This window comes from Saccopteryx leptura, chromosome 2 (genome assembly GCF_036850995.1).
Source record: "Saccopteryx leptura isolate mSacLep1 chromosome 2, mSacLep1_pri_phased_curated, whole genome shotgun sequence".
In the NCBI taxonomy this organism is placed as follows: domain Eukaryota; kingdom Metazoa; phylum Chordata; class Mammalia; order Chiroptera; family Emballonuridae; genus Saccopteryx; species Saccopteryx leptura.
In genome coordinates, this window is record NC_089504.1 from 146050123 (window position 1) to 146063805 (window position 13683).

A 13683-nucleotide genomic window follows, 5' to 3' on the forward strand; every position below is an offset into this window, starting at 1 on the left:
AAATAGATTAACATTTCAAATTTATACAACCTGTGTTATATAAGCAGAAAATTATAACAATTGTAACTATAGTCCTGTAATGATCTTAGAGATTATTCCCAATATTTTTTTCAGAGGAAAGAGAGATTTCAATTACTAAGGTTTTACAATCGCATGAACAGATATTTTATTCTCCAAATTTCTGGCTGAGTTTTCCCAAATTGTATAAAATTTCACCCTGATTATCTGGTATGAGAACATTTCATAGTTTTTATATACTCATACATATTGATGATAGCTTAGAAAACAGCAGGATTACACATGGGTCTCCTCCTAACTGGGGCTACCTTGGTCCACTGTAACATTTCAGAGGGACCACACTGGGCAGCCCACCAACCATTGGTTAAGCTGCCTGAAGTAAAATAAACCCACATCTGCTGCCAAATATGTTCCCAGTGCAATTCAAAGTGCTGCAGCCCACCTATAAATCTCTATATGGAAACCCATAGGCCCTTTGAGGACAGCTGTTGATTGATTAGATGCTCTTTTCATCCCTGGCTTGGTTGTCTTCTTAATTAGATGGTACTCACTGGGTAGAGGTAGGGCCTAACAAGATTCAGTTTAGTAATAAGATAATGTTTCATAAATATTAAATAATTACACAACCTAGGATTTGGGTTTCTTTGTTTTTGTTGTCACTCTCACGGTGACTGAAATGACTGAGAGTGCTCCTAAGCTATTCAAGGGTCAAGACAGCAGTTCTCAAGTTGTTAAATACATCTATACCTTTCCCCATGCTGGTCCCTGTGCCTGAAGTGCCTGCCCCATGATACTCCTGGGAAACTCTTATCACTTTGAAAGATGTCGCTAGAACGTCATGTTTCATGTGACTTACCCTCCCTTCCTGCAGTTGGGGGCTGCCCTTTGTTTTCCTAGCACCATACACAAGGCTCTGTTATTATATCTTATCTGACTAGTGTTCTACTCCTTGACTCTCCATCCTCAAGCCCTACATGGGATTGTGAGTTTGGGGTAAGAACTCTGTAGTTTTCTTTGTGCTAATTTCAACTTAACTAAATGACATAAAGAATGAATGACCAATGCACAAAGCTAAAATCTATTTCCCCTACCATTAGCAGTCAAATAAATCTCAATTTGTTCAATAGTAGATAAGATGCCAAGTAGAAACCTATTAAAAACCTATACTGTTTTCTACAAGGGTGAGGTTTTTTGTTTGTTTAAGTTTGGAATATTTCAGGTATTAGCTAAGGTAGCAGGACATACTTTGAAAACAGAATACAGGAATTCCTTTAGACTATCACTTTAAAATTTTTGCATACTACTTAAAGTTGATTGTACTTATACTCATAATTATCAAATAAAGTAAACTGTAACCTTAGGAAAAACCTTTAAAAATGCTATAATCTCACAGAAAACTCAATTTTAATTTCACAGCCCTTCACAAAACAGAATGTGTGAATGAATCAAGGAGCAAATATTTGGTAAGGTCATTGCAATAAATAGTTAATTATTGTGACTCCATATCCAGTTTTGGTTAAATGTCAACTTCCTCCCCTTTCTGTGCCTCGCATGTCCCTGAGGACTCTCCCGCAAGCCTGTCAGTCAGCCTCTCTATTTTTAATACTTCCTCCAATATTTTCTACACATAATGAGTAAAATTAAATAAAATAAAGCAAAGAGGGAAATACAATGTTCCAATGTTTAAGAAGAGACACAACAACTGATGGATTCCACATTTTGTCTCACATATATTTAAAAGCAGACATTTCAGATCTGTGGTTTCAAAACCAGCCCTTATGAGTTCATGCAATTTTCACATCCTCATGAAATTGTATTATTCATGTGATACAACAGTCCAAGTAAGAACTGGGATTGAACCATATGTAATTCTTTCTAACTCATCATCATTAATAATATTTAGCATTATTATTTTAATCAAAATCTAATCATATGGGCGCTGGAGTAGGCGGACGTACCAACATCCACCTGCCAGAACCAAAGTGTATTACAAACTAACTTTAAGAACTAACATCTGGAAAAACCAACTTTGGACTAAACTAAGAGGACTCTTCAGCCAAGGAACAATGAAGAAGCCACACCAAGACTGGTAGGAAAAGTGGAAACGTGGAGAGGGCTTCCCAGCTCCCCGGAGCGAACGGCAGCCGGGAGAGACTTGCGTGGAGGGAAGAGAGTTTTGCAGAGAGGGGAGGGCCCTGAGTCCCAGGAACAAAGCCCCAGCCTGAAGCCCCAGAGCCCAGAAGAGGCGTAAGGACAGTATTTAGCTAGAAACAAGATAGGATACTGTTTGTAAGAAAGAGTCTGATTTCTCAGACCCAGGATTCTTCTTAAAGGGACTGCACAGAACACCTCTCTCACAACCACTCACCCGGGGCTCCGGGGGATGGGGAGAGAGGAGAATACCAGAGTAGCAGGAAGAGAGTGTAATCTAGGAGGCACAGGGAGAAACATTTCGGGAGACAGCCACCCTAACCTTTGGGAAAAGTCACTCCCCAAATCTGAAGTGAATATTTCCCCTGGAAACAGCAATACCAGCAAAGGGAAGCAGGACACCAGCCAAACAAGCTCCCCCGTGGCAATCAGAGCAGAGTCACTTAGAAGGAGGGAGCTTTCAGGGCTACAGTAGTGAGTGTTATGGTCTGAGCTGCAGTACCCGCATCCACACGGCTGAGGGCTCACTGGAGGGCGGGCAGAGGAGGGACGCAGAGGCGCAGTTCTGCCGGAAAGGGCGGAAGCCTGCTAGCCGCCACTGGGCTCACATGTGAGCTCAGTCTTGCCCAGCTGGGGAGGAGTAGGTGTACAAAAGCGGTCAAGCCCAGCTGCTGGCAGCCTGTAATCCAGCCTGTGGGAGAAGGGCGGGAACCCTGGAAGGGGTGGAGACTAGCCCTTGAGCAAGAGAGCAGGAGCACAGCCCTGCCCCGCCAGTGGAACCAAGGCTTGTGGCCTGACTTGGGAGCCGGCTCCTCCCGCAGGGTGGAGCCAAAAGCCCAAAAAAGGCAAAGTTCTGCTACTGAGCTGAGCAAGGGCACGCAGCCCTATCCAGCCAGTAGAGCCAAGGCTAGCAGCCGTTCCACTAGTGGGCTCCTCCTGCAAGGGCGTGGCGAAAGCTCGGAAACAGGAGGAGACTGCAGCTGAGCAAAGGTGCTCACCAGTGCCCTAAGAACCGAACATAACGCCACCCACGGGGGCGGGGCAAAGACCAAGGCCACCAAGGCTTGTGCACCCGAGCACGTGAGCACAGCCACTCCTGAGAAGGAGAGGTGAAAACCACAGCAACAGCCCCAGTGGGCAGGCACTGGCAATGCCCAAACCCAAAAGCCTTAGGCAGAAACAGAAGAGGGGGTGATGGGCCTGCAGACAGACCATACCTAGGGAACAGAGGCCATACCCAGTGGACTCCAGGGGCCAAAACCTTCCTTTACACAAAGAAAATGCGGAGGCAGAGAAATGTAACACAAATGACCCAAGAGAAATCCCCAGAAAAGGACCTAAATGAATCAGATATAACCAAATTACCAGATGCAGAGTTTAAAATAACGATTGTTAGGATGCTCAAAGATATTAGAACAACAATAGATTGTCATTACGAAAAGTTAAATAAAGAGATAGCAAATATAAAAAAGGACATTGAAATAATAAAAAAGAATCAGTCTGAAATAAAGAACACAGTGGAAGGAATTAAAAGCAGGATGGATGAAGCAGAGAATCAAATCAGCGAGTTAGATGACATGATAAATAAAGGCACAGAAGCAGAGCAGAAAAAAAAGAGACTTAAAAAGTCTGAGGAAACTCTTAGAAAGCTCTGTGACAACATGAAGAGAAATAACATCCGCATGATAGGGGTTCCTGAAGAAGAAGAGAAAGAACAAGGGATAGAGACTTTGTTCAAGCATATCATAGCTGAAAACTTCCCTCAATTAAGGCAGGAAAATATCTCACATATTCAGGAAGCACAGAGAACTCCATTAAGGAGAATCCCAAAGAAATCAACACCAAGACAAATCATAATTAAAATACCGAAGCTAAGTGATAAAGAGAAAATATTAAAAGCTGCTAGAGAAAAAAAGACTATCATCTACAAAGGAGCCCCCATAAGGATGACTTCTGACTTCTCAACAGAAACACTTGAGGCAAGAAGGGAATGGCAAGAAATATTCAAAGTAATGCAGAACAAGAGCATACAACCAAGACTACTTTATCCAGCAAGGCTATCGTTTAAAATTGAAGGAGAAATAAAAAGCTTTACAGACAAAAAAAATAAAAACTCAAGGAATTCACTACAACCAAATGAAGGCTGCAAGAAATGCTAAGGGACCTGTTGTAAACAGATCAAAGGAGAAAAAGAATATAGCAAAAGAGGAATACAGCTTTAAAGAATAAAATGGCAATAAACAACTACATATCAATAATAACCTTAAATGTAAATGGATTAAATGATCCAATCAAAAGACACAGGGTAGCTGCATGGATAAGAAAACAGGACCCAAACATATGCTGTCTACAAGAGACACACCTTTAATCAAAACAGGCACATAGACTGAAGATAAAAGGATGGAAAAAAATATTTCACACAAATGGAAATGAAAAAAAACATAGGGTGGCAATACTTATATCAGACAAAATGGACTTTAAAACAAAAACTATAGTTAGAGATAAAGAAGATCACTACATAATGATAAAGGGAGCAATCCAAAAGGAAGTTATAACCGTTATAAATATCTACGTACCAAATATAGGAGTACCTAAATATATAAAACAGACTTTGATGGATTTATTAAAGGGTGAGATCAACAGCAATACTATAATAGTAGGAAATTTCAATAACCCATTAACATCATTAGATAGATCCTCAAGAAAGAAAATTAACAAAGAAACAGCAGACTTAAAGGACATATTAGATCAACTCGATTTAATAGATATCTTCAGAACCTTTCACCCTAAAACAGCAGAATATATATTCTTTTCAAGCGTTCATGGTACATTCTCTAGAATAGACCACATGTTAGGGCACAAAAGTGGTCTCAACAAATTTAAGAAGATTGAAATTATATCTAGCACTTTCTCTGATCACAATGGCATTAAACTAGATATCAACCACAACAGAAAAACTGAAAAATACTCAAACACTTGGAAACTAAATAGTATGTTATTAAATAATGAATGGGTAAACAATGAGATCAAAGAAGAAATTAAAAATTCCTAGAAACAAACGATTAGGAGCATACATCAACTCAAAATTTATGGGACACAGCAAAAGCAGTCCTGAGAGGGAAGTTCATAGCACTACAGGCATACTTTAAGAAGCTAGAAAAAGCTCAAATAAAGAACTTGACCCTACACCTAAAAGAACTAGAAAAAGAACAGCAAGTAAAGCCCAGATCTAGTAGAAGGAAGGAAATAATAAAGATCAGAGCAGAAATAAATGACATAGAGGCTAAAGAAACAATACAGAGGATCAATGAAACTAGGAGCAGTTTCTTTTAAAAGGTAAACAAGATCGATGAACCTTTAACCAGACTCACCAAGAAAAAAAGAGAGAGGACTCAAATAAAATTATTGTAGAAATGAGAGTGGAGAAATAACAACTGACACAACAGAAATACAAAATATTATAAGAAAATACTATGAAGAACTGTATGCCAAAAAACTAGACAACCTAGATGAAATGGACAAATTCCTTGAAACATATAATCTTCCAAAAATTAATATGGAAGAATCAGAAAACCTAAGCAGACCAATTACAACAAATGAGATTGAAACAGTTATCAAAAAACTCCCAAAAAAGAAAAGTCCTGGGCCTGATGGCTTCACAAGTGAATTCTACCAAATATTCAAAGAAGAACTAACTCCTATCCTTCTCAAGCTATTTCAAAAAATTCAAGAGGAAGGAAGACTTCTAAGCTCCTTTTATGAGGTGAGGATAATTCTGATTCCAAAATCAGGCAAAGATAACACAAAAAAAGAAAATTATAGGTCAATATCACTGAGGAATTTAGATGCAAAAATCCTCAACAAAATATTAGCAAACCGGATCCAGCAATATATGAAAAAAATCATACACCATGATCAAGTGGGATTTATTCTTGGGAGGCAAGGCTGGTATAATATTCGCAAATCAATCAATGTGATTCATCACATAAACAAAAGGAAGGAGAAAAACCACATGATAATTTTAATAGATGCAGAAAAAGCATTTGATAAAATCCAGCACCCATTCATGATCAAAACTCTCAGCAACGTGGGAATACAGGGAACACACCTCAACATGATAAAGGCCATCTATCACAAACCCACAGCCAAGATCATACTCAATGGGCAAAAATTAAAAGCAATCTCCTTAATATCAGGAACAAGGCAGGGGTGCCCCCATTCACCACTCTTATTCAACATAGTTCTGGAAGTCCTAGCCACAGCAATCAGACAAGAAAAGAAATAAAAGGCATCCAAATTGGAAAAGAAGAAGTAAAACTATCATTATTTGCTGATGATATGATATTGTATATAGAAAACCCTAAAGTCTCAGTAAAAAAACTACTAGACCTGATAAATGAAATCAGCAAGGTAGCAGGATATAAAATCAATACTCAGAAATCAGAGGCATTTTTATACACTAACAATGAACTGTCAGAAAGAGAAATTAAGGAATCAATACCCTTTACCATTGCAACCAAAAAAATAAAGTACCTAGGAATAAATTTAACCAGGGAGATTAAAGACTTGTACTTGGAAAATTATAAAACATTGATAAAAGAAATTAGGGAAGATACAAACATGTGGAGGCATATTCCGTGCTCATGGTTAGGAAGAACAAACATCATTAAAATGTCTATGTTACCCAAAGCAATTTACAAATTCAATGCAATACCGATTAAAATACCAATGACTTACTTCAAAAATATAGAACACATATTCCAAAAATTTATATGGAACCAAAAGAGAACACTAATAGCCTCAGCAATCTTGAAAAGAAAGAATAAAGTGGGAGGTACCACAATTCCTGATATCAAGTTATATTATAAGGCCATTGTACTCTAAACAGCCTGGTACTGGCATAAGAACAGGCATATAGATCAATGGAACAGAATTGAGAACCCAGAAATAAACCCACAGTTCTATGGACAACTGATATTTGACAATGGAGGTAAGAGCATACATTGGATAAAGACAGCCTCTTCAACAAATGGTGTTGCGAAAATTGCACAGCTACCTGCAAAAAAATGAAACTAGACCACCAACTTACACCATTCACAAAAATAAACTCAAAATGGATAAAAGACTTAAATGTAAGCCGTAAAACCATAAGCATCTTAGAAGAAAACATAGGCAGTAAGCTCTCTGACATCTCTCGTGGCAATATATTTGCTGATTTGTCTCCACAGGCAAGTGAAATAAAAGACAGGATAAACAAATGGGACTTTATCAAACTAAAAAGCTTCTGCACAGCTGAAGACAATAAGAACAGAATAAAAAGACAAACTACACAATGGGAGAATATATTTGACAATGCGTCTGATAAGGGGTTAATAACCAAAATTTATAAAGAACTTGTAAAACTTAATACCAGGAAGACAAACAATCCAATCCAAAAATGGGCAAAAGAAATGAATAGACACTTCTCCAAAGAGGACACACAGATGGCCAATAGGCATATGAAAAAATGCTCAACATCACTAATTATTAGAGAAATGCAAATTAAAACCACAATGAGATATCACCTCACACCAGTCAGAATGGCGCTCATCAATATAGCAACACAGAGTAAGTGCTGGAGAGGATGTGGAGAAAAGGGAACCCTCCTGCACTGCTGGTAGGAATGCAGACTGGTGCAGCCACTGTGAAAAACTGCCTTTTGACCCAGCTATACCACTGTTAGGAATATACCCCAAGAACACCATAGCACTGTTTGAAAAGAAGAAATGCACCCCCATGTTTCTGGCAGCATTGTTCACAATAGCAAAGATCTGGAAACAGCCCAAGTGTCCATCAGAGGACGAGTGGATTAAAAAGCTTTGGTATATATATACTATGGAATACTACTCAGCCATAAGAAATGATGACATCAGATCTTTTACAACAACATGGATGGGCCTTGATAACATTATACTGAGCGAAATAAGTAAATCAGAAAGAACTAAGAACTTAATGATTCCATACATAGGTGGGACATAAAAATGTGACTCAGAGAAATGGACAACAGTGTTGGGGTTACAGGGTGGGGGGGAGAGGGAGGGAGTTAGGGGAGGGGAGGGGCACAAAGAAAACCAGTTAGAAGGTGACGGAAGACCATTTTATCAATGTCACCCCATCAAAATTAATAAAAAAAAACAAAAAACAAAAAACAAAAAACACCAGAATGTGTCTCACGGCTAATTCAGGCAGTTAGAAGAATAGTATAAGGATGCTAATTCTGCTTCTCAGGCCACATCCTGCAAAAGTGGCCCCAAGCAACTTGGTGATTTGGATCCTCTTATTTTGCCAATTGGATTAAAAAAAATAGGTCAGGAACGCCCTGAAATGGAACTAACAATACATGAGCATAAATTTAAAGGACTTTTAGATACTGGAGCTGATGTATCTGTTATTGCTAAGCTACATTGGCCTCCTTCCTGGCCCACTCATGCAGCAGCCACAGAATTACAAGGTATAGGGCAGAGTAAATCCCCTCAACAAATCTCTAGTTTTCTATATTGGTAAGATTAAGGTCATTCTGGATTTTTTAAGCCTTATGTGCTCCCTGGATAGCCAGTTAATTTGTGGGGTAGAGATGTTTTGAAAAATATGGGAGCATTGCTTGTCAGTCCTAATGGTTTAGTCAGTACTCAGATTCTTGATCGGGGATTTTTGCCTACCAAGAGACTAGGAAAAGAACAGCGAGGAATTCTCACCCCCATAGAAATGGCACCCAATACCAGAAGGTGTGGATTAGGATATCAAAATTTAGCACAGGGGCCTTGGTAGCTCCTTTTACCTCAATAATGCATTGTGCAGACCCAATTTCTTGGAAATCAGATAATCCTGTATGGGTAGACCAATAACCTCTTTCTCAGGAGAAACTTAGGGCAGCTGCTCAATTGGTACAAGAGCAGCTACAGCTTGGGCACATTGAACCATCTAATAGCCCATGGAATACACTTTCATATTTTGATCTTGTTGCCTCCTGGATTTTCAAGGGGCATAGGTGACCCTACAGCTTATAGATTTTGAGCCTCAAAATTATTGCTGTTCCTTTTTTCAAAGGATCAACAACAATGGCTCTGGGAAACTTCCACTAAATGGCAAATCGCTCTTGCAAAGCAATGGAGAACTTTATACTGATACTGTCAACTTAAAATCAGCTCAAAGTCTAGAATTATATGCCATGATCATGGCTTTTCAGCATTTGCCATATTCTCCCTTTAATCTATATACAGACAGCAAATATTTATCGATACTTATGGTGTTTCCACTATAAAGACTGCTGTCTTAGGGACAAATGCTGATGAACTATTTCAGCAATTCCTCCTTCTTCAAAGACTTGTATGTCAACATAGAGCTCCATGGTTTATAGGACATACTCGAGCTCACTCCATGCTCTCTGGAGCTTTAAGCACAAGGGAATGCTCCCCCCCCTTTTTTGTACTTTTCTGAAGCTGGAAATGGGGAGAGACAGTCAGGCAGACTCCCCGCATGCACCCGACCGGGTTCCACCCGGCACGCCTACCAGGGGAGGATGCTCTGCCCATCTAGGGTGTTGCTCTGTTGCGGCCAGGGCCATTCTAGTGGCTGAAGCAGAGGCTGCAGAGCCATCCTCAGCACCCAGGCCAACTTTGCTCCAATGGAGCCTTGGCTGCGGGAGGGGAGGAGAGAGACAGAGGGGAAGGAGAGGGGGAGGGGTGAAGAAGCAGATGGGCGCTTCTCCTGTGTGCCCTGGCAGGGAATCGAACCTGGGACTCCTGCACTCCAGGCCGACACTCTACCGCTGAGCCAACCAGCCAGGGTCTAGGAATGCCCTTGTTGATCAAGCTACCCGAAAGAAAATTATTTGGAGCAACCATGACAGATCGAGCAATTCAGTCTTATACTATTCATCACCAGAACGCTGCAGCCCTGTATAAACAGTTTCAACTTTCTCGGGAAGCAGCACGGCAGATTGGGAAATCCTGTCCAAGGGGTCCTATACTACAATCTGCCCCTTCATTTGGAGTTAACCCTCAAGGACCCATATCAGGACAACTTTGGCAAATGGATGTTACTCATATACCTTCATTTAGCAAACAATCCTATGTCCACGTTACAGTGGATACATATTCTGGATTTATAGTAACCTCTTTCAGAACAGGAGAGGCTGCTAAGCATGTTATAGCTCATTGTCTGTATGCACTGTTCTATTATTGGATTTCCTAAACTGGTTAAACTGACAATGCTCCTGCATATGGAGCAAAAGCATTTACTGTATTTTGTCATTCTTACAATCTTTAAAGTCAAGGTATTATTAAAGTGTACCCAGCAAATATTTTAAGGTCCATTTAAAAAAATTTAAAAGGGGGGAGTAATATCCTTGAACTCCTATGGGTCTAGTATATCATGCTTTTTACTTAAAATTTTTTTTTAATTTCTTTTGAATGCTGATGAACAGGAGACGCCAAATCCTTTTCTCCTGCAAACTACTACCTTCTTTATTTGATCCAGCTAATAACACTGTTCTATCTTTTTCCAAATAGCTCCAGATATATGGAAAAGATTTATATAAGTGGATGGGGATCCTCAAACCCCTCAGCAAGATCTTCTGGGCATGGCCTTTAAGATACCAAGAGGCAGAAAAAGCCCAACAGAGATCAGGGGATCTACCAGCTTTTAGGATACACCCTTAAAGGCTCCAACGCCCCAAAGGGGTCTCATAGGATGCCATCTGGGACCTGCTTCAATAGTGGAAAGGAAGGTCATTGAGCTAAAGCCTGCCAGACTTACATGCCTCTGCTGTGAGGAAACAGGGACACTGGAAGGTAGGCTTCTCCCTCGCTCCCTTAAGAGAGGGTTCAGTCTCTTCCAGCCCTGCTCCAGCCACCTACGACCTAACCTTGCCCAGAAAGCTGGGGTTTGCCACTGAAGGCTGAAGGTGCCCAGGGCCGTCGGCCCCATCTACGACACTGTGGACGAGCCTAGGTTATTTCTTCCAAGAAGCAGGTAAACTGATCTCATTTGCACAAGGGCCACTTAACTATGTCTTGCCTGAATAGTCAGGTTTTTTATTCTTCCCTCGAAGATCTCTGTTGTGGGGGTTGATAGTCCTATTTTCTGCTGCTTTGTTTAATATATAGTGTTTCCTTTATTCCTCCTACCTCAATGCCCCACTCATATTTCAGGCTGGGACCTACTCCTAATTTAGAGCTCTCTTTCCTTCTTTTGCCAACTTCTATTATGAATCTACCTTTGCCACCCAGGTTAGTGTATCCCAAGGTTCTCTTTACCACGCCACAGTCTCAGAGCTCCAGGGAAAAGCAACCTGGTCTCATCTCTCCAGGCAGAGGAGAACAGAAGCTCCATATCCACACATGCTGAAGATGGCTTTTCCAGTCTACTTGAATCATTACCAGCTAGAAGCAGCGGTCATTGGGACTTGGACGTGAGCTGCAAAGTATAGAATTGTGACAACAATTCCAGTGCCATGCGGAGTTTCCTGGAGGTGGACTTTTCCTGGACTACTGCTCCTTAGGACAGCTCATAACAGACTGAACTGGGGTTGGGTTGCATTTTTCAGGGATTTGACATGGTGTTGGGGCCAACTTGGACTTGCTGAACATGTTAAGGACACTATTCTTTTATGGATTCTTGCTGTATTGGCCAAGAGTTTGCTTAAAGGCTTTAATCACTGTAAAAAAAATAGAAGACTGGATAATGAAGATGTGGCACATATATACCATGGAATACTATTCAGCCATAAGAAATGATGACATCAGATCACTTACAACAAAATGGTGGGATCTTGAGACCATTATACGAGTAAAATAAGTAAATCATAAAAAAACAAGAGCTGCAGAATTCCATACATTGGTGGGACATAAAAACAAGACTAAGAGACATGGACAAGAGTGTGGTGGTTACAGGGGGCAGGGCGAGGGAAGGAGGGAGAGGAGGAGGGGGTGGGGGAGGGGCACAAAGAAAATTAGATAGAAGGTGACGGAGGACAATCTGACTTTGGGTGATGGGTATGCAACAGAATTGAATGACAAGATAACCTGGACATGTTTTCTTTAAATATATGTACCCTGATTTATTGATGTTACCCCATTAAAATAAAAATTTATTTATAAAGAAAATAAAAAAATCTAATCATATTTGTATTTACAAAATTAAAAATAACATGGAAAAGATAAACAAATGCAAAGAAGTATAAGTGTCAATCATTAGAGTGCACTATATAGAGAATCAATAATCTTACAGTGATAACTGACAAATGTTCCTACTGTGTGCCGTAATTTGTTGGCTCTGTAGCAATACATACTATGTAAAACTGATTTTATACCAGTGACAGGATTCAATATAGTAAGACTCCTCTACATAAAAAAGAAGTAATATACATACTTGGATTCAACCTATGTAGGTTAATGCATCTAAAACCATTTTAAGACTCTAAATCCAACACATCACTAGTCATAATAACATAGGATAGGACCTAAACTGAGCTTTAAATCTGGTATTCATATTGAGCTGTTTCCAGAGTGTATGTCCTAACTAGAGAAAAAAACTCTAAAATTCACATAGTTTTTCTCACTATGACTTCAACATAGACATACAATACATATAGCAAATGTTCTAATCAAGAATTTCACTATGACACAAAATGCAAATATTACAAAAAATAGAAGTGAAAAGTAATTATTTAAATATATCTAAATTTCAATTAAATTAAATACAATTTTCTTTACTATCTATTGTATAATAGAATCTTTTTGGGATAGAAAATATGGTTATAAAAAGCAACTGCTTTCGGCCCTGGCCGGTTGGCTCAGTGGTAGAGCGTCGGCCTAGTGTGCAGAAGTCCCAGGTTCGATTCCCGGCCAGGGCACACAGGAGAAGCACCCATCTGCTTCTCCACCTCTCCCCCTCTCCTTTCTCTCTGTCTCTCTCTTCCCCTCCCCGCAGCAAGGCTCCATTGGAGCAAAGATGGCCCGGGCGCTGGGGATGGCTCCTTGGCCTCTGTCCCAGGCGCTAGAGTGGCTCTGGTCGCAACAGAGCGACGCCCCAGAGGGGCAGAGCATTGCCCCCTGGTGGGCAGAGTGTCGCCCCCTGGTGGGCGTGCCAGGTGGATCCCAGTCGGGTGCATGCGGGAGTCTGTCTGACTGTCTCTCCCCATTTCCAGCTTCAGAAAATTACAAAAAGAAAAAAGCAAAAAAAAAAAAGCAACTGCTTTCAAAAGTTTATCGTTTTTTTGGAAAGATAAGACAAAAACACAAATGCCTTTAGTAATGGCTTCATTATGAAAAATATTAAAGTATTTTGTTTAGAGAGGGTTGCAAAGACCAAAGGAGGAAGTCATTTCTGGTTGAGTCAGGTGAGAATCAAGAATGAGTTCATGGAGAATGGAATATTTGATGTATTTTACCTGTCTGGGGGGCCAAGTGTGGATTCCAAATTGAAGTAGCATTCATGTACTTTGCCTCTTTTGTTTTTGGATCTTGAGGCTCT

The 13683-nt window shown here is 40.2% G+C and overlaps 1 protein-coding gene across 4 annotated transcripts in view; it reads right to left on the minus strand.

Moving 5' to 3' along the window:
• The window catches only part of NELL2 (neural EGFL like 2), a 489520-nt gene that overhangs the window by 111873 nt on the left and 363964 nt on the right, over positions 1-13683 (minus strand). The gene's annotated exons all lie outside the window — the stretch shown is intronic.